At 42.3% G+C, this 19,228-nt stretch overlaps 1 protein-coding gene across 8 annotated transcripts in view; it reads left to right on the top strand.

The window, feature by feature from the left end:
• Positions 1 to 15: 15 nt before the first annotated feature.
• The window catches only part of ZSCAN30 (zinc finger and SCAN domain containing 30), a 41,016-nt gene continuing 21,803 nt past the window's right edge, over positions 16 to 19,228 (top strand). For 4 of the 8 annotated variants that reach the window (XM_063716993.1, XM_063716992.1, XM_063716990.1 and 1 more), the window contains exon 1: positions 17 to 157. The gene's annotated coding sequence lies outside the window, so the exon portion shown is untranslated. Of the gene's footprint in view, positions 205 to 19,228 lie in introns of all 8 variants that reach the window. The other 4 variants (XM_063716991.1, XM_063716989.1, XM_024236194.3 and 1 more) reach the window with 3 other exon arrangements.

The following is a 19,228-nucleotide window of genomic DNA, read 5'->3' as shown; positions in this document are numbered from 1 at the left end:
ACCGCGCAGGCGCAGGGTGGGGGTGGGGCACCAGGTGAGGGAGGGGGTGCCGAGAATTAACCCCCGAACGGCCGCGAGCTGTCGCTAGCAGTGCCTTAGCCAGGGACCTGCTTGGCCAGTGACGGATCCTTTGCTGCTCTGTCTGCCGGTTCTTGAGGTGAATGTCGGAATCCATTATCTTTCGGGAAAGCTCTCTGGGGCAGGGTAGGTTTTCTTACTACATACAAGTTCTTAATTAGTTATCGTTTTTTAAATAACCACCCCTCCCCCTATCGCTTATCTGATTCGTAGGTATGCTTTAATTCTAACTTTCTTCCTGTCCTCTCTGGTTTTTGACACCCCCAGAAGAGTAGCGCGCATCAGAATCACCTGGAGGCCTTGTTAAAATACTGACTTCTGCCCCGCAAGTCCGGAGTTGCTGATTTAGTAGTGGGGGAGGGGGCTGTGGCAGCCCAGGTTCTCAGGTGATCCTGAAGCTGTTGGTCCTGGGACCACATTTTGAGAACCACTGCCCAAGAAATAAGTGATGCTCAGTAATTAATCCCTGAATTAACGGAAAGTTGGATTTTTATCTACGTTGCAATCTAGAAAGGGTACGAGGTCTATTTAAGGTTTGCTTGCTAGAACAATTCTCACTGATCAGGGTGAGAAGGACCCGAAATGGAGGGTGCGGGGTAATCAGGGTAGGAAAGGATATTGCTGTGTTCATGGAAGTATCTTGGGAAATGAGGAGTTGGGACCTCATTTCTGGTTTGAAACCAATGAGACATGTGACTTGGTTCAAGCTGTCCGGTGGGGAAAGGAAGAGGTTTGAGAAAATGGTGGGTGGCTAAGTGGTAGTAGAGGTGGAGGAAGAGGGCTTCCTGTCCCAGCCGAAGTCCCTGTTGGGATATATGAAATTTAGGGATGTATGACTAAGACCTTAATATAACCGTAAGAGGAAAGAGATGTGGGAATTTGAGTCCAGCCCTCCCAAGTGGGGAGTGCAGATAGTTCTTAAAAAACAGCTTTATTTTTGGCCGGGCGCAGCTTAGGCCTGTAATCTTAAAACTTTGGGAGGTTGAGGCAGGTGGATCACCTGAGGTCAGGAGTTGGAGACCAGCCTGGCCAACATGGTGAAACCCTGTCTCTACTAAAAATACAAAAATTAGCTGGGCATGGTGGTGCGCGCCCTTAATCCCAGCTACTTGGGAGGCCCAGTCAGGAGAATCGCTTGAACCCATGAACCCAGGAGGCGGAGGTTGCAGTGAGCCAAGATTGCGCCACTGCACTCCAGCCTGGGTGACAAAGTGAGACTCTGTCTCAAAACAAAACAAAACAAAACAAAACAGCTTTACTGAGGTATAACTGACATAAAATAAACAGCAAATATTTAAAGGATATAATTTGATAAGGTTTGTTAAATGAATACAGCTGTCGAACTATCACTGCAATCAAAATAATAAACACATCTAAACCCCAAAAGTTTCCTCCTGCCCGTTGGTAATGCCTCTCTCCCAATGCCCCCTCCACTGGTCAGCTGTTACTAGAGATTAGTTTGGGTTTTCTAGATATTTATTTGAATGGAATCATACAGAATGTCCTTTTTTTTTTTTGTCAGAGTTGTTTTACTAAGCATTTATTTTGAGATTTATCGCTATTGCTGTGTGTATCAATAGTTAATTTTTGTTGCTAAATAATATTCCATTGTATGTATATACCACAGTTTGTTTATCCAATCACCAGTTCATGGGCATTTGGGTTATTCCAGGTTTTACTGTTACAAATAAAACTGAGAACATTCATGTACACACGTCTTTATATGGACATATACTTTTCTCCCCCTCTCTCATGGTAGATGTACATTTAATGTTTAAAAAAACTGCCACACTGCTTTTCAGAGTGGCTGTATCATTTTGCATTCCTAACATGCATACATGAGAGTTCCTGTTCCTCCACATCCTTACCAACTCACTGTGTATCTCACTGTGGTTTCAAGTTGCATTTCCATACTGACTAATAATATTTAGCATTTTGTAATGTGCTTATTATATGCCATCTGTATATATTCTTTGGTGAAGTATCTGTACAAATCTTTCGTCCATTCTGGACACCAGTCTTTTGTCAAATACATGCTTTGTGGCCAGGTGCCATGGCCCAAGCCTGTAATTCCTGCACTTTGGTAGGCCGAGGTGGGTGGATTGCTTGAGTCCAGGAGCTGGAGACCAGCCTGGGCAACGTGGCGACACCCTTTGTCCACCCAGAATACAAAAAATTGTCGGATGTGGTGGTGTGTGCCTGTGGTCCCAGCTGCTTGGGAGGCTGAGGTGGGAGGATTGCTTGAGCCTGGAAGGTGGAGCTTGCAGTGGGTGGTGATCATGCCACGGTACTCCAGCCTGGGCAACAAAGCAGGACCCTGTTGCAAAAAAAAAGAAGAAGAAGATATATGCTTTGCAAATATATTGTGCCTTCAGTTTTCTTTCTGTTAATATTTTTTGAATAGCATCAGTTTTAAGTTTTGATGAAGCACAGTTTATCAATTGGCTCTTTTATGGATCATGCTTTTTTGTATGATATTTGGGAAATCTTTGCCTAAAATGAGGTCACCAAGATTTCCTCCAGGATTTTTAGGTTTTACATTTTGGTCTCTGATCCATCTGGAATTAATTTGTTTGTACCCATACAACTCTGAGATTTAGGGTAAAGTTAATTTTTTTTTTTTTGGTATGTGGATATTCAGTTGTTCTGTACCATTTCTTTCTCCTCTGAGTTTCCTTTAAGCTTTGTAAAATCAGTTATCCATATGTGTGTGGGTCTATTTCTGGCCTCTCTATTTTTTCATTGATCTACTTGTCTCTTTAGTCCAACACCACACTTAATTACTCTAGCTTTATAATAAGGCTTGAAATCAGGTAGTGTGAGACCTCTAATTTTTTTGTTTTGGTTATTCTAAGTCCATTGCATTTCCATATCAATTTTTGAATCAGTTTGTCACTTCTACAAAGAAGCTATCTGAGATTTTGATTGGGATTGGATTGAATCTGTAGATCAATATGGGGAGAACTGACATGTTAAAATAATATTGGGTCATCTGATCCATGAACACAATATTTTTCTCAATTTATTTAGGTCTTCCTTAATATCTCTCACCAATATTTTGTAGTTCTTTTTAATATTTTACAGATCTTTCATAACTTTTGACAGATCTATTCCTAAGTATTTAATATATTTTGATGCTATTGTATTTTTCCTTTAATTTCAGATTGTTTGTTGGTAATATAGAGAAATACAATTGATTTTTGTATATTAATCTTGTATCTTGCAACTTTGTTAAATTCATTTATTAGTTCTAGTAGCTTTTTTTGTAGATTCTGTCAGATATTCTACATACGAGATCAGTTTTACTCCTTCCTTTCCAATCTGGATGCCTTTCTTATTTTCAGCGCAGTAAGGCAGGCAAAGGGAGGTGGAGAAAGGCATTCAGATTGGAAAAGAAGAAGTAAAATTGATCTTTATGTATATCAATGTTTGGTAGAAATGAAGAAAGTGGAAATATTTGTCTTTTTTCCAATCTTAAGTGAAGATCTTTGTCTTTTTTTTTTTAATCTTAAGCATCCTGTCTTTCTCTGTTAAGCATGATGTTAGCTGTGGTTTTTTTGATTGATACTCTTTATCAGACTGAGGAAGTTTTTTTCTAATTCTAGTTTGGTGAGAATTTATATCAGGATTGTAGGATGGATTTTGTCAATTGCCTTTTCTGTATCTTTTGAGAAGATAGTTTGTTAATATGGTGATATACAATGATCGATTTTTGAACATTAAACCAAACCTGCATTGCTGTAAAAAACCCTGCTTCACTGTGATGTATTATCTTTTTTATATATTGTTGGATTTTTCATGAAGAATATTGGCCTATAGTTTTCTTGTAATGTCGTTGTCTAGTTTTGGGGTCAGGGTAACATGGGCCTCAAAGAATGATTCAAAAAGCATCCCATTGTCTTTGGTATTGTTGAAGAGTTTGTACAGAATTGGTATTATTTCTTCCTTAAATATTTGGCAGAATTCACAGTGAACCTATCTGGACCTAGAGTTTTTTAGTGGGAAGGTTTTAAATTACAAATTCAGTTTCTTTAATAGATATGGTGCTATTCAGGTTATATATTTCTTCCAGGGTAAGCTTTAGTATTTTGTATCATTTAAAGAATCAGCCAATTTTGTATAAGTTGGCATAAAGTTGTTTATAATATTACTTTGTCATTTTTGTATCTGTTGAATCTGCAGTGATGTTAACTCTTTCATTCTTGCTATTAGTAATTTGTATCTTCTCCCATTTCCCCTTGTGGGATAGGCCAGAGCTCTGTCATTTTTATCTTTACAGAGAACCAGCTTTTCATTTATTTAAAAATTGTCTTTCATTTTCTGGTCTACTAATGTCCACTCTGTCCCTTATTATTTCCTTTTTTCTCCTTGCTTTGGGTTTAATTTGCTTTTTTTTTTTTCTGGTTACTTTAAGTGGAAGTTGAGGTCTCTGATTTGTGATATTTCTTATTTTGTGTTATAGAAATTTGGTGCTATAAATTTTCCCCTAAGTACTGCCTTAGCAGCATCTCACAAATTCTGATGTGTTGTGTTTTTATTTTCATTCAGTTCAGAATACTTTGAACTTGGATTATTTCAGTTTCTAAATATTTGGGGGGTTTCTAGAGATTTTTCTGATATTTATTTCTAATTTAATTTTATTGTAGTCAAAGAACATACTGTATATGACTTGAATCCTTTAAAATCTATTGAGACTCGTTAATGGCCAAAAACATGGTCTGTCTTCATAAATGTTCCATGCACATTTGAGAAAGATATATTAATATATTCTGCTGCTGTTGGGTTGACTATTTGATTATTGTTAGTTGGTTAATGGTATTATTGAAGTTTACTATATACTTTGCTGATTTTCTACTAATTTTAAAAGTAATTATTGAAAGATGAGTATTGAATTCTCTGTCAATAATTGTGGTTTTGTCTATTCTCCTTGTGATTCTATCAGTTTTAATTTTATGTATTTTGAAGCTCACAATTTGCATAAATGTTTAGGATTGTTATTCCTTTTCCTTTTTCTCTTATTTTGAGATGGAGCCTCTCACTCTGTTGCCCAGGGTGGAGTGTTGTTGATGGCAACTATGGGCCATCTGGACCATCTGGAGTGGCCACTGCCAAGATGCTGGCTGTAGCCGGGAGGCTCTGCCCATGCTGCGAGCTTCACAGAGCCAGAGGGAGCGGGGACAAGCAGGAGCCCAGCTCCTTCCAAGTTGGCGGGTGGGAGCTCCCTGGGCATAGCTGCAGCTGCCCAAGTCATGGCTGCTGGCTGAGCCTCCCTGTGTTCTTGGAGACCGGGAGCAGGCAGGAGCCCCGCTCTCCCAGGTGCAACTGCATCCACCCAAGTCTTTGCTACAGACCGTGTTCTTGGAGGCTGGGAGCAGGCAGGAGCACCGGAGCAGGCATGAGCCCTTCCTGCATCCCCCACCTCCTTTGTGCCGCTGTAGCCACCCAGGTTGTGGCTGCGGACCAACCTGGATATCTCTGCGCTCTAGGGGCCTAGGAAGGCATCCCCACCTCAGCAGGCTTGGAGGTATCTGCTTCTGCTGCCTGGCCTCTCCCTGCTCCTGGTGACTGGTCCGATCTAGGAGCAAGGTTGGGGCCGAGCCAGGGTGCTGTTGCGGCCCAGCCAGTTGTGCGCATACTTGAGGCAGTGCTGATAGGCTGCTGCCTCAGCCCCCTCCAGACTTTGGGTGCTGACAAACATAGGAGGGAGGCTGAGGGAAGGCTGAGGGCAGTTTGGCATTTGCCTGCAGGTGCTTGTCCCCACGAACAGCCTAGGCACCATAGAAAGCAGTAGGAGGCGACATGTTCTGAGGCAGAAAGGGGCGGGTCCCCAGAAGGCCTGAAGCCTAATGGCCAGGCCACCAGTCCCCCTGACTGGAGGGGGAACTGGTGGTGCTTTTTCCTTGGACCTGCCCATGGCCACCAATAGACCAATCAGCATGCACTTCTTCCTCTCTGAGGCCCATAAAATTCCCTGGACTCAGCCAGACTTGGGGAGAAGACCTGCCAGTAGAGAGGAGCTACCTACTCCAGGGCCTCTTTTCTGCTGAGAGTTGCAGAGACAACAGGAGGACCAACCTGTAGAGAGAAGCTACCCACTACAGGGCTTCCTCTTTGCTGACAGCTGCAGAGATGATGGGACAAGCTGCCTGCAGAGAGGAGCTACCCACTCCAGGATCTCCTCTGAGCTATTCTGTTGCTCAGTAAAGCTCCTCCTTCTCAGTAAAGCTCCTCTTCACTTTGCTCAGCCTCCACTTGTCTGCATACCTCATTCTTTCTAGATGCAGGACAAGAACTTGAGACCTGCTGAATGGTGGGGCTGAAAGAGCTGTAACACAAACAGAGCTGTAACATGCCCCTTGCTCACCACATTGCAGGCAAAGAGGAGAGAAGAGCTGTGGCCCTTCGGGGAGCCCAGACCAGAAAGCTCCCTGAGCCAGGACTGTGACTCCCTTTGGGGCCTTGCATTTCCTGGAGTCTCCAAGCTTCTGGGCACCACTGCGGTGTACTTAGTCCAGTCACAGCCTTGCAGTGAGCCAGGGCCTGTACTGGCACCTGGAGCTGCCCACCCTGCTGCAGCAGCCAGCGTGCCTGTGTGCAGTGGCCAGACCCCACACTCTCTCGCTCACATACCCCTTGCTACTTCACGCCTGGCTCACCCTTGGCAGGGGTGAGATCCAGGCTGGTAGCATTAGCCAAGTGCAGCCTGCCAGGCTGAGTGGGCGGAACAATCCCAGTGGGCCCAAGCAAAACTCAGGCAAAGGCACCACTGGCCACAGAGGTTTCTGACCAGCAAAGCAACACCCCAAGTATCCTGTGACACAGTGGCATGATCTCATCTCACTGCAACCTCCACCTCCTGGGTTCAAGCTATTCTTGTGCCTCAGCTTCTGGTGCAGCTGGGACTACAGGTGCGTGCCACCACATCTATCTAATTTTTGTATTTTCTTTTTTTTAGTAGAGACGGGGTCTCACCATGTTGACCAGGCTGGTCTCAAACTCCTGACTTCAGGTGATCCGCCTGCCTTGGCCTTCCAAAGTGCTGGGATTTCAGGTGTGGCCTACCATGCCCAGCCTGTTATGCCTCTTGATTGACTCCTTTTTCAAAATGAAATGACCTTCTTTATCTCTGATATATCAGTCAGTGTTCAACCAGAGACACACAACAAGTAATTGAATATGTGTACATGTACATATGGATTTGTTAAAGAGAATTGACTTACACAATTATGAGAGCTAGTTAGGCACTCTTATAATGCTGTTGTGTCTGATGCTAGAATTTGATGTTGGCAGAGTAGTCAGAAAGGAAGATGGAAGTAAAGTGGGAGAAGTCAAGGTCAGGCTGGAAGTCACAAGTACAAACTTGAACCTCATGAAAATGGACTGAAATCCATGTTAGTTCTTGTTGCCTTTGACCTTGGTGGTGAGGGTAGCCTTCAGAAGCTGGGGCTGTTTGTCATAAACACACATACATAGGCCAGGAGTTGGAGAAGCTGAAGGAGGATCTAGAGGATGGTAGAGTAGTTGCAGGCCAAGCTGCAACAAAATGAGTCAACAAAGTGAGTCACCAGTCAGCAACAACATATGTGAACTACAAATGGCTACTATTTCCTTTCCACATTACGCATCTCCCAAAAATTGCCTTTTTGGCCCACCCAAACTGTAAACATAAAATAAATAATTCTAGGAAAACTGGTGCACTTTAAGCAAGATGACACATTATAAAAGCATCATGGTCTGCCCCTTGTCAACTTAGTACCATACATGTTTCTTTAAGCCATACTTTAATTCTCCAAATTTGATAATAATGAAGCTGTGCTTTCACCTTACATAACACTATTATCACATAACTATTAACATGCTAACCATTTCCCAAAAGAGGAAAATAGTCTTTTTTTTGGTCCATGAATGGCATTCATTCTGCTCCCAGATGATAACACTCCTTCTTTCATATCCTATAACTTAAATACTGACATATAAAGTTAACTATTAACACATATTGTGTTAGACGATAAGAAGATGAGAGAAGGAAGAGACATAAATTTTCAAGTAGTTTCCAAAAGAAGCTGGGTGTATATCATTGCCAACCAGAATGTTCTTCTTGAATTCAACTAGACTTTTAGACCTTCAAGACCACTACAGATCACCCTTGGCATCAGATTCATTTAGAAGGATAGGACAGAAGCCACAGCTGACCAGTAGGCAGCACCTACCCCTCTACAGTGGTAGTGGTACTCACAGTGTTTTACACAAGCATCCAGGCTTTTTTTTTTTTTTTTTGGCCTTCCCATTCCAAGTTGACAGCTCAGATGCAAGGAGATGAGACTAACACTGGGCACCTGTGGGATGCATCTGGATTAGAAACTTCCACAGGAGCTAATATGTCTTATAGCAACTCCATGGACATAGCTTCTAGAATTTCTGTAAGAGACATGCCAATTACAAGAGTCACTGTACTCAGGGAGGCCCAAAGTTATAGTATCCATTAGCGCAGTCAGTATTTATAGTTCATTTATAATTCATTTGGTAATCAGGAAACATTTTTACCATAAACAATATTGTTGGGTAACATCATTAACCTATTAATAAGTTTTCAATAAAACAGAATGAGAAAATTAACCAAAGGTTAATTCTCATGTACAGAGGTAAAGTGTTTTGTTAACCTGTTACCCAAAAGTGATGATATGAACGTAGATTTTCTGGGTGTTTGACCAAGGAAGCCAAACCATTCTTTCAGATTATGTTAGATTTGTAGCTTTGTGGAGTCTTGCCAGAGATGTTGCTTTCTGTGTGTGAGTTTGATGAGCTAACTTGGAGTTTGTTTGTTGGACTGGCCAAAACAAATCTAGAGCCAACTATGGTCCATACCAGCTGACACTGAAGAAGTTCCTCTCAATGAAGTAAATGGAATTGAAGGGTTTCCAGAGAGATTAGGAGTGATAATACAGGCATGGGAAGTGATATAAAATTCTCAAGAATGAAACTGATAGGCCACCACCAATATTCTACCTGAATTCTATTTCTCATTTCACTTGGGGGAAACTAGGTCAAACTAACATATGTACTAATATATGTCTAACTTAGGCATACATTCTAGAGCAGTGGTTCTCAATCTTTTTGAGATAGTAAATTTATTTGAGAAAAGGATGAAAACTGCAAACTTCTTTCTCAGATAAATGAACATAAAGACCTACATGTGGACTTTTGCTTATCATGTATTGTATTGGAAATTAATTTTCTTTGATACTTAGACTATGTAAACAATTTTCACAAGGAAGGGATTTCAATTTAAAAATCAATTTCCAGTTCTGGGGAAAAAAAAGAAATAAAATTGTGAAGCCACATTAAAAATTAACTTGCCTTTTGCTCATATTAACAAGTAGGCTGCTGCTCAAATAAATATTAACAAGTATTAACATGTTTGTTGTGAATAAGATCTTTAAATTATGGGTAATAAGACATCTTTGACATGTCAGTGTGCATGTCCAGTTGACACTGACTTCCTAAAACTCAGAACCATTGCTGAAAACTCTGATTCAGTAAAGAAAATAATGGCCAGTGTAATTACAGTTCCCAAGGTTCACTTTGACAGAAGTGACTGGCCTTGTGTCAAGAAATACTATAATTCCCCAAGATCTTTAAAGTTGAGTTCAGGTCAGATAATTCCCTTTGTTTTTTATCAGTGAGGTCATTGGCATCACCTTGAAAAATCTTTATCTGTTAAATACCTGAAAGCCAGGTCATGGTGTTTTGTGTGTGTGTATGTGTGTGTTTTCTTTCTTTCTTTTTTTTCACTAAGTGTTGCTTGCCTTCTATGTTTCTCTCTCTGCCTCTCTCTTTTTATAAATGGTGGTTGCCTTCTCTGTCTCTCTCTCTCTCTCTATTTTTTTTTTTTTTGAGACAAAGTATCACTGCATCACCCAGGCTGGAGTGCAGTGGTGTGATCACAGCTCACTGCAGCCTCAACCTCCTGGGCTTAAGTGATCCTCCCACCTCAACCTTCTAAGTGGCTGGGAACATAGGCGCATGCCACCATGACTGGCTAATTTTTCTATTTTTTTGTAGAGACGGGGTTTTACTATGTTGCCCAGGCTGGTCTTGAACTCCTGGGCTCAATCAGTCTACCCACCTCAGCCTCCCAAAGTGCTGGGATTACAGGCATGAGCCACTGCTTCTGGCCCATAGTGGTTTAAATAAATCTTAGTTTATACTAATCACATTGTTGTGGATTGAATTGTATCCCCCCAAAAAGATAGGTTCAAGCCCTAACCTCCATTACCTGTGAATGTAACTTTACTTGAAAATAGGGTCTGTGTAGGCTGAATGTTATGTCCCCCCAAAATTCATATATTAAATTGTAACTCCTCATGTGATAGTATTTGGACATGTGCCTATGGGAGGTAATTAGGTTATAAGGGCAGAGCTTTTATGAATGGGATTAAGTATCTTTATAAAATAGGACTTGGAGCGCTCCAAGGCTTTCTGCCATATGAGGACACAGTGAGAAGATGGCGTCTATGAACCAGGAAGCAGACCCTCTCCAGACACCAAATCTTTCAGTGCCTTGATCTTGTACTTTCCAGCCTCCAGTACTATGAGAAATAAATTTCTGTTGTTTATAAGCTACCCAGGCTATGATATTTTTTGTTATAGCAACCTGAATGGCCTAAGACAGGGCCCTTGCAGATATAATCAAGTTAAGTTCATAAAGGATTAGAGTGGGCCTTAATCCAATGCCTGGTGTTCTTACGAGATAGGCAAATTCAGACACAGAGGAGACAGAGGAGAATGCATGTGATGATGGAGGCAGAGATTGCAGTAATGCATCCAAAAGGCAAAGAATGCCAATGATTGCCAGCAACCTGAAGCTAAGACAGTGGGATGGAACAGACACTTCCCTAGAGCCTTCAGAGAGAGTATGGCCCTGCTGGCACCTTGATCTTGTACTTCTAACCTCCAGACTACGAGAGAATACATTTCTATTATGCCATCTTGTTTGTGGTACCAGAAGTGGGGTGCTATGTACAAATATCTAAAAATATAGATGTGGCTTTGGAATTGAATAAGTGATTGAGCTGGAAGAGTTTTGAAATTCTTAATAGAAAAAGCCTTGAAAAGATTATACAAATAGGAGGATTAAAGGTGATTCTGGTAAGGGCTCAGAAGGAAGTAAAGAGGACAGTAGAGAAAGTTACATTTTAGGGAATACATATATTTGCTATGAAGAGAATGCTGCTAGAAATAATGAACATTAAAGATACTTCTGGTGAGATCTCAGATGAAAGGAGGAACATGTATTAGAAACTAGAGAACAAGCAATCCTTGTTAGAAGTGGCAGAAACTTGGCTGAATCATGCTGTGCTATTGGGTGGAAAGTAGAACTTGTAACTAATGAACTTGAGTATTTAGCTGAGGATATTTCCAAGCAAAGAGTAGAAGGTGTAACTTGTTTTTTCCTTCCTTCTTATGGTAAAATATGAGAGGAAAGAGATATACTGAGGAGGAAACTGTTAAGCAAAAATCATTTGATGATTTGGAAATTTCTCAGCCTGTCTCAGATAGCATGCTCTGGAGACAGCGCTGGGACAAACGTTTTGGTGAAGCGATTAGGTGTGTGATTTATGGATCCAATTAACTATTTCAGCAGAATCCAAATCCAGGATAGAAATTGGGTTATCCAGGAAGGATCTATAGAGAATCCTTGTGCCTAATCGTATGTATTCTCTTAAAATCTATGGAAAACTAACAAGGATTTTGACAATGCTATCACCAGAAACACTGCTAATTTTGAAGAGGACAGAGACAGGATGAAAAGAAGAAAAGCTGTCCAACTTCTGGTATTCCAAAAGCAGGAAACGAGGTACCCAGAGGGTGGGGACACTACTAAGGGCAGAGATGGCAGGGCCATCTCAGCTGAGGGTGGCGCAGGGACCAGTGAGGCCTCTTAGAGTCCAGAAGATAGGACCAGTTGGGTATCTATAGACCAAGAGGTTGGGGACAGTGAGGATTCCACTAACCCAGAGGGCATATTGAGAACTCCACAGATATTTGGAAATTAAATAACATAATATAAATAACCCATGATCCAAAGAAGAAATCATAAGAGAAATTAGAAAATTCTTTAAACTGAATAAAAGTGAAGTACAACATAAAATATTTTATGTGATGCTGCAAAAGTAATGGTTAGAGGAAATTTTATAGCTTTAATATGTCTATTTTAGAAAAAAAATTATCTAAACCTAAGCTTCCACCTTAAGAAACTAAAAATGAGAGCAAACTTAAAAACAACAACAACAGAACAGCAGAAGGAAGGAAGTACAGTCGTCTTTTCCTTGATGCTAGGGATACATTCTGATAAATGCATCATTAGGTGCTTTTGTCTTTGTGTGAACATCATAGAGTATACATACACAAACCTAGATGGTATCGCCTACTGTATTAGTCTGTTCTCATGCTGCCAATAAAGACATACCCGAGACTGGGTAATTTATAAAGGAAAGATGTTTAATTGGCTCACAGTTCAGCATGACTGGGGAGGCTTCGGGAAACTTACAATCATGGCAGAAGGGGAAGCAAACATGTCCTTCTTCACATAGTGGTAAGAAGAAGTGCCAAGCAAAAGGGGAAAAGCCCCTTATAAAACCATCAAATCTCATGAGAACTCACTGTCATAAGAACAGCGTAGAGGTAGCTGCCCCCATGATTCAATTACCTCCCACTGGGTCCCTCTCATGACACGTGGGGATTATGGGACCTACAATTCAAGACGAGATTTGGGTGGGGATGCAGCCAAATCATATCATTTTGCCCCTGGCCCCTCCCAAATCTCATGTCCTCACATTTCAAAACATGATCATGCCTTTCCAACAGTCCCCCAAAGTCTTAGCTCATTCCAGCATTAACCCAAAAGTCCAAATCCAAAGTCTGAGACAAGGCAAATCCCTTCTGCCTATGAGCCTGTAAAATCAAAAGTAAGTTAGTTACTTCCTGGATATGATGGGGATACAGGCACTGGGTAAATACACCTATTCCAAATGGGAGAAATTGGCCAAAACAAAGCGGGTACAGGCCCCATGCAAGTCTGAAATCCATCGGAGCAGTCAGATCTTAAAGCTCTGAAATGATCTCCTTTGACTTCATGTCTCACATCCAGGGCACACTGATGTAAGAGGTGGGCTTGCATGGCCTTGGCCAGCTCTGCCCCTGTGGCTTTGCAGGGTACAGCACCCCTCCTGGTTGCTTTCACAGGCTGGCATTGAGTGTCTGTGGCTTTTCCAGGTGCATGGTGCAAGCTTTCAGTGGATCTAACATTCTGGGGTCTGGAGGACAGGGGCCCTCTTCTCACAGCTCCACTAGGCAGTTCCCTGTTGGGGACTCTGTGTGGGGACTTCATCCCCACATTTCCCTTCCACACTGCTCTAGCAGAGATTCTCCATGAGGACTCTGCCCCTGCAGCAAACTTTTGCTTCGACACCGAGGCATTTCATACATCCTCTGAAATCTAGGCAGAGGTTCCCAAACCTCAATTCTTAACTTCTTTGTGTCCACAGGCTCAACACCACGTGGAAGCTGCCAAGACTTGGGGCTTGCACTCTCTGAACCCACAGCCTGAGCTTTACGTTGGCCCCTTTCAGCCATGGCTGGAGCGGCTGAGACGCAGGGCAACAAGTCCCTAGGCTGCACACAGCAGGGGAGCCCTGGGCCCCACCCACAAAACCATTTTTTCCTCCTAGGCCCCAAGGCCTGTGATGGGAGGGGCTGCTGTGAAGGTCTCTGACATGCCCTGCAGACAGAAAACTGACTAAAGAAGAAATAGAAAATGTGAATAGATGTATAATAAAGAGATTGAGTTAGTAATAAAAAAAAAAAAAGACACACAAGGAAAAGCCCAGGCCCCAAGGGCTTCACTGGTGAATTCTACCAAACATCTAAAGAAGAATTAATACCAGTTCTTCACAAACTGTCCCCCTCCCCAAAACAAGAAGAAGGAATATCTTCCATCTCATTTCATGAGGCCAATATTACTTTGATATCCAAATCAGTCAAATACATCACAAGAAACATAAACTACAGACCAGTATCTCTTATTCTCAACAAAATACTAGTAAACTGAATTCAGTAACATATAAAAAAGGATTTTCTACCATGACCAAGTGGAATTTATCCCAGGAATCCATCTGAGCATCAGTTTAAAAATCAACCAAATCCATATCAACAGAATAAAGGACAAAATATGCAGAAAAAGCATTTGACAAAATCCAGCACCTCTTCATAAAAAACAAACGTTGAAGAGAACCAGCATGAGAAAAAAATGGGATATCTGGAAATGGAGAATGTCATTACAGACCAACTTCAATAAGTCAGTTATGAATAAAAGAAAATAAGAAATAGGGTAATAGTGGAGTTTAGGGATGGTTTATTTGCTTGGTTGGTGGCTTGATAATTTTTAAGATAGGAAAGATATGTAATGTGTAAATGTGTAAAAGATAGCAGGAAGAATCCAGGAGAGAGAGTAGATAACACAGGAAGAGAATGAACTGTTGATGGCATATGATTGATGGGGAAGGAGATGGGATCCAAGATACAAGTGGAAGAATAGGTCTTTAGATATGAGTGGCCCTTCTCCTATGCTAACTAAGATGATAGGAGAGAATGGGTGCAAGCTCAGGTAGGTTAGTGGGAAACTGAGGACGTTCCAATTCATTGGGAAGAAGGAGGTTATATCATCATTTAAGAATGAGGGGTGAGGAGAATAATGCTTGAGAAGATGGCTTGAAATAAACTTTGTGCAAAGGTGAGCTTACTAGAAAAACATAAGATTGGTAAGCAATACTGAGTGACCTGTAATGTTCATGTATTCTTAATCATTTTTATGATGCTAACTTTATAGATGGATGGAATAGCCTATAACCATCTCCATCATAACACTACATGTGGGATCAAAGATGAATAATGTAGTTGAATGAGCTGGCATGAAAACCAGTGTGGATAAGAAGGACGATTCAGTAAGTGATCAATGGATAATTAGTTATTCATCTAGAAATAGTTATTGTAGATCTCTGCCTCATAACTGCACTCAAAGCAAATAGCAAGTATATTAAATACATGGGAGAAAAGCAAACCTTTTGTAAAATTTGTAGAAGAAAATATGTGAAAGTATATTTATGACTTCAGAGTAGGGAAGGAAATCTTTAAAAAAGACAGTAAAGCCCAATATATATACAAAGGAAAGTTCAATCGGACTACATTAAAATTAAAAACTTATTATTCTTCAAAAGATACTATCTTTTAGGGAAAAATTAAAGTCACAGAACTCAGCTTCCATTATTGGTACAGTGAGTAATGTGGCTCACACATCCCTTAAGGACAACAGTAAATCCATATAAAAATATGAAAATCCGCTGGAAGCCATTAGAACTGTCAAGGTAGTACAGAATACTAGAACAAGATCCAAGAAATGATCTAAGTCCAGTGAGGTGAACCAAAGCATCTAGTGGGCTTTCACTTTCAGATTATTTGCTTATCTGGAAGAGGCAGCTGAGGGTACTGAATGGCATTTTTGATAGCCTCATAGTACTAGAGAGAAGAAAGTTGGAATCAGAGACTAAGGGTTGGGACCTTGGTACTTTGAATTATACCCAAAATCAACTACATTCTAGGAATAAAGGTGAACTTGTAGTAAACCAGCCCTTCCACAGACAGTAGCCCAACTGCAAGTCATCTGGTTGACCCAGAAAAATCTCAATACCTTAAACTGGTTTGTGATGACCTACAATTACTGGAGCTCCCAGATATCTGGCAGAAGCAAACAATGATTTCTCTAGAAGAGGAGTACCTTCGGCCGGGAACGGTGGCTCATGCCTGTAATCCTAGCACTTTGGGAGGCCAAGGCGGGCAGATCACGAGGTCAGGAGATCGAGACCATCCTGGCTAACATGGTGAAACCCTGTCTCTACCAAAAACAAAAAACAAACAAACAAAAAAAAACCCAAAAAAATTAGCCAGGCATGGTGGCAGGCACCTGTGGTCCCAGCTACTCGGGAGGCTGAGGCAGGAGAATGGTGTGAACCTTTCTGCCTCTGGGAGGCGGAGCTTGCAGTGAGCCGAGATCGCACCACTGCACTCCAGCCTGAGCAACAGCAAAACTCCGTCTCAAAAAATAAAATGAGAGGAGTACCTTCAAATTATTTCCACATCAATTTTTCATGAAAATTCCTGATAAAAGACAACCAGGCAAGCGAGATAAGAACAACCAGCAGAAACAATTGACAACAGAAGTAGAATCACTGGAGTTTCTTATGTTAGGATAATTAGATTTGGATAAAATACTTTTTTTTATTCGAGGACATAAAAGACAAGATTGAGAAGAATTTGACAGAAAACCAGAAGCTATTTTTAGAATGACTTATTAGACACTAATTCCTGATTTCATTAAGCTACAATTATCAAAACAGTGTGGTACTGGCATAAGAATAGACATACAGGCCAATGAAATAGAGCACTCAGACGTAAACCCTCACATGTGGTCAACTGAGTTTTAACAAGGGTGCTAAGACCATTCAATGGTGGAAATGGTGGTCTTTTCATGAAATGATACTGGGAAAACCGGATACATACAATGGAATGAAGTTGGACTCTTGCCTTACACCACATACAAAAATTAAAAATGGATTAAAGGTACTCTTATATTTATAGTAGCATTATTCAAAATAGCCAAAAGGTCAAAGCCACCCAAGTGTCCATTAACAGATGAATGGATAAATAAAATGTGGTATATACATGCAATAGAATATTATTCAGCCCTAAAAAGAAAGGAAAATTTGACATATACTACAACATGGATAAACCTGGAGACATTAAATAAAATAAGCCAGTCACAAAAAGGCAAATATTGTATGATCCCACTTATTTGAGGTACTTAAGGGTAGTCAAATTTATAGAGACAGAAAGTAGAATGGTGGTTGCCAGGGGCTCGGGGGAGGGAGAAATGGGGAATCACTGTTTAATTGGTATGGAGTTTCAGTTTGGGAAGATGAAAAAGTTCTGGAGATGGATGTTTGTGAAGGTTGTACAACATTGTGAATGCACTTAATGCCACTGAAGTTGATATGGTTTGGCTCTGTGTCCCCACCCAGATCTCATCTTGAATTATACTCCCATAATTCCCATGTGTTGTGGGAGGGAATGGGAGATAATTAAATCATGGGGGTGGTTTCCCCCATACTGTTCTCGTGGAAGTGAATAAGTCTCATGAGATCTGATGGTTTGATAAAGGGAAACCCATTTTGCTTGGCTGTCATTCTCCCTCTTGCTGTTGTCATGTGAGACATGCCTTTCACCTTCCACCATGTTTGTGAGACCTCCCCAGCTACATGTAACTGTAAGTCCAGTTAAATCTCTTTCTTTGGGAAATTGCCCAGTTTCGGGCACGTCTTTATCAGCAGCGTGAAAACAGACTAATACAGAAGTGTACACTTAAAAATGGTTAAAATGGTAAATTTAATGGCATGTGTGTTTTACCATAAAAATCTTTCTAAAATGGGCCAGGCGCAGAGGCTCACGCCTGTAATCCCAGCACTTTGGGATGCTGAGGCAGGCAGATCACTTGAGGTCAGGAGTTTGAGACCGGCATGGCCAACCAACATGGTGAAACCCCGTGTCTACTAAAAATACAAAAATTAACTGGGTGTGGTGACACACACCTTTAATCCCAGCTAGGCTGAGGCAGGAGAATCGCTTGAAGCTGGGAGGCTGAGGTTGCAGTGAGTCGAGATTGTGCCACTGCACTCCAGCCTGGGCCACAGAACGAGACTCCATCTAAAGAATAAAAATTAAAAAAAAACTTTCTAAAATGATGGATATGGGCCAGGCACGGTGGCTCACGCCTGTAATCCCAGCACTTTGGGAGGCCAAGGCAAGTGGATCATTTGAGGTCAGGAGTTCGAGACCAGCCTGGCTAACATGGTGAAAGTCTGTCTCTACTAAAAATACAAAAAATTAGCCAGGTGGTAGTGAGAGGTGACAATGGGCTAGCAGCCCTCACTCGTTCCCAGCACCTCCTTGGCCTCAGTGTCTGCTCTTGCCACACTTGAGGAGCCCTTCAGCCAGCCGCTGCACTGTGGAAGCCCCTCTCTGGGCTGGCCAAGGCCAGAGCTGGCTCCCTCTGCTTGCGGCATGGTGTGGAGGGAGAGGTGTGGGTGGGAACCGGGCCAGTGCAAGTTCCGGGTGGGCGCGGGCTCGGCGGGCCCCGCACTCGGAGCGGCTGGCCAGCGCCACCGGCCCTGGGCAGTAAGGGGCTTAGCACCCGGGCCAGCAGCTGCGGAGGGGGCGTGGGGTCCCACAGAACTGCCCGCGCCACAATCGAATTCTCGCCGGGCCTTAGCTGCCTCCCTGCGGGGCAGGGCTCAGGACCTGCAGCCCGCCATGCCCAAGCCCCCCCGCCCCCCACGGTGGGCTCCCATGCCGCCAGATCCTCCCTGTCAGGCGCCGCCCCCTACTCCGTGGTGCCCGGTCCCATTGACTGCCCAAGGGCTGAGGAGTGCAGGCACGCGGTGCAGGACTGGCAGGCAGCTACGCCCACGGCCCTGGCACGGGTTCCACTAGGCGAAGCCAGCTGGGTTCCTGAGTCAGGTGGGGACTTGGAGAATTTTATGTCTAGCCACAGGGTTGTATATGCACCAACCAGCACTCTGTGTCTAGCTCAAGGTTTGGAAACACACCAATCAGCACCCTGTGTCTAGCTTAAGGTTTGTAAACTTACCAATCAGTGCTCTGTGTCTAGCTAATCTAGTGGGGACTTGGAGAACTTTTAAAGTCTAGCTAGAGGATTGTAAATACACCAATCAGCACTCTGTGTGTAGCTCAGGGATTGTAAACGCACCAATCAGCACCCTGTCAAAATGGACCAATCAGCTCTCTATAAAACGGACCAATCAGCTCTCTGTAAAATGGACCAATCAGTAGGATGTGGGTGGGGCCAGATAAGGGAATAAAAGTTGCTGCCCCAGCAAGCAACAGGAACCTGCTGGGGTCCCTTTCCACACTGTGGAGGCTTTGTTCTTTTGCCCTTTGCAATAAATCTTGCTGCTGTTCACTCTTTGGGTCCACACTGCTTTTATGAGCTGTAACACTCACTGTGAAGGTCTGCAGCTTC

This window comes from Pongo abelii, chromosome 17 (genome assembly GCF_028885655.2).
Source record: "Pongo abelii isolate AG06213 chromosome 17, NHGRI_mPonAbe1-v2.0_pri, whole genome shotgun sequence".
In the NCBI taxonomy this organism is placed as follows: Eukaryota; Metazoa; Chordata; class Mammalia; order Primates; family Hominidae; genus Pongo; species Pongo abelii.
This window is presented reverse-complemented; position numbering and strand designations above follow the sequence as displayed.